Here is a 2,540-nt window from a genome sequence, read left to right as displayed (position 1 = left end):
GTGCAGTGACGTGATCTCAGTTCACTGCAACCTCCGCCTCCCGGGCTCAAGCGATTCTCCTGCCTCAGCCTCCTGAGTAACTAGGATTACAGGCCTGCACCACCACGCTGGGCTAATTTTTGTATTTTTTTTCTTTTCTTTTCTTTTTTGAGATGGAGTCTTGCTCTGTTGTTCAGGCTGGAGTGCCATGGCGCGATCTCAGTTCACTGCAACTTCCGCCTCCTGGGTTTAAGCGATTCTCCTGCCTCAGATTCCTTAGTAGCTGGGATTATAGGCGTGTGCCACCACACCTGGCTGATTTTTGTATTTTTAATAGAGATGGACTTTCACCATGTTGGCCAGGCTGGTCTCGAACTCTTGGTCTCGAATGATAACACCTGCCTTGCCAGCCTCCGAAAGGGCTGGGATTATAGGCATGAGCCACCTTGCCTGGCCTATAATTTTTGCTTGAAAACTGGACGTTTTAAATAGTGTGATGTGACAACCCTGGATATTAAATTCTCCCATCCCTTCCTCAGGGTTTCTGTTTGTTATTGGTGCTATAATTTTGTTTAATGATTTTACTAGATGAATTTTGTAAAGTTCGTATTGCCTGTTGTGTGTAGCTAATGAAGATGTTTTGTGTTTCGTTTAGTCGTCTGTGGATTATTGGATAGAGATTACCTTAAATGCTTTGAGCCAGTAAGTCTGTCATCTTTTATGGAGGGACTCTGTTGAGACATATGCTTTGGCAGTTTGTAATGCCAGTTTAACCTTCATTTCCTTCTTGTGCAGAGCCTTGAGATGATCCAGAGTTCAGAGGTTAGGGCCTTTTCAGTTTTTTCTTAGGCATGCGCATAGTGATGCAGGGTTTTTTGCTCCTTAGTTCAGCTAAAATCCGGATTCTTGTCTCATGATCAGGAAAAATTACGCACGGGGCCACATTGAAAGGTGAGGAGAGCAGTATTTATGAAAAGAAAACTCTCAGTGGAAGAAAGGGGGTCCTGCCAATAGGCTCCCACCTCACAGATTGAATACCAGGCCACCCCACATAAGCTGGAGAGGCCAGGCTCCTCCCTGCCCCCACCCGTTGCCATAAGATGTGAATTCCCTTTGGCTCTACCCCATTCTCCCAGTTTGCAGGTTGGGCCTTAGTCTGAGCCCCTCCACATTGATTTATTTCCCTTACTGTGCATGTGTTAAGGGGTGGAATTTTTCACCATGGGCATGTTTAGGCAAGCCCCGGTGCACAATGACATGGGTGGCATTTGGCTGTCTCCTGTCTCTATCATAATTAATACTATGTTTTCCTAGCGAATTGATCCTCTTATCATTATGCATTCTGTCTCTTTGTAGTAATTACCTTTGCTCTCAAGTCTACTTTATTAGATGTTAATACAGTTATTCCTGCTTCTTTGATCAATGTTTGCCTGGTATAATTTTTTCCATTCTTTTACTTTCAGCCTCCCTATAATGTCGAATTTGAAGTTAGCTTCTTCGGAACAGCATATGATTGGTTTATGATCTTGGCTCACTGCCACCTCTGCCTCCCAGGCTCAAACTGTCCTCCCACTTCAGTTTCCCGAGTAGCTGGAACCACAGGTGCGCACCACTATACCCAGATAATTTTTGTACTTTTGGTAGAGACGAGGTTTCGCCATGTTGCTGAGACTGGTCTCGAACTTGTGAGCTGAAGTGATTCGCCCACCTCAGCCTCCCAAAGTGCTGGGATTACAGGCATGAGCTACCTCGCCTAGCCTGTTTAAGATAATTACTGATATTGTTAGTGCTCAAGTCAGCCATCTTATTTTTACACCTCTGAGCTCTGTCTTGTTTCTTTTTTGCCTTCTTGGGGTTACTTAAACAAGTTCAGGGTTCCATCTGTTTTTTTTTTTGGACACAGTCTCGCACTGTCGCCCAGGCTGGAGTGCAGTGGCACGACCTTGGCTCCCTGCAAGCTCCACCTCCCGAGTTCACGCCGTTCTCCTGCCTCAGCATCCCGAGTAGCTGGGACTACAGGCGCCCGCCACCACATCTGGCTAATTTTTTGTATTTTTAGTAGAGATGGGGTTTCGCCGTGTTAGCCAGGATGTTTTCAATCTCCTGACCTTGTGATCCACCTGCCTCGGCCTCCCAAAGTACTGGAATTACAGGCGTGAGCCACCGCACCTTGCCAGGATTCCATTGTTACTCCTTTTTTTTTTTTTTTGAGACACGGTCTCTCTCTATTACCCAGGCTGGAGTTCAGGGGCATAGTCACAACTCACTGCAGCCTTGACCTCCTGGGCTGAAGCAATCCTCCCACCTTAGCCTCCTAAGTAGTTGGGACCAGAGGCACATGCTACCACACCTGGCTGATTTTTGTAATGTTTGTAGAGAGGGGGTTCTGCCATGTTGCCCAGGCTGGTCTTGAATTCCTGGGTTCAAGCAATCTGCCAGCCTCAGCCTCCCAACATTCTGGGATAATAGGTATGAGCCACTGTGCCTGACCTATTCCTTTTTTTTGAGACAGAGTCTTGCTCTGTCGCCCAGGCTGGAGTGCAGTGGTGCAACCTCGGCTC

The sequence above is a fragment of the Mandrillus leucophaeus genome, unplaced genomic scaffold, assembly GCF_000951045.1.
Source record: "Mandrillus leucophaeus isolate KB7577 unplaced genomic scaffold, Mleu.le_1.0 Scaffold1778, whole genome shotgun sequence".
Taxonomy (NCBI): Eukaryota; Metazoa; Chordata; class Mammalia; order Primates; family Cercopithecidae; genus Mandrillus; species Mandrillus leucophaeus.
Note: the sequence above shows the minus strand (reverse complement) of the source record.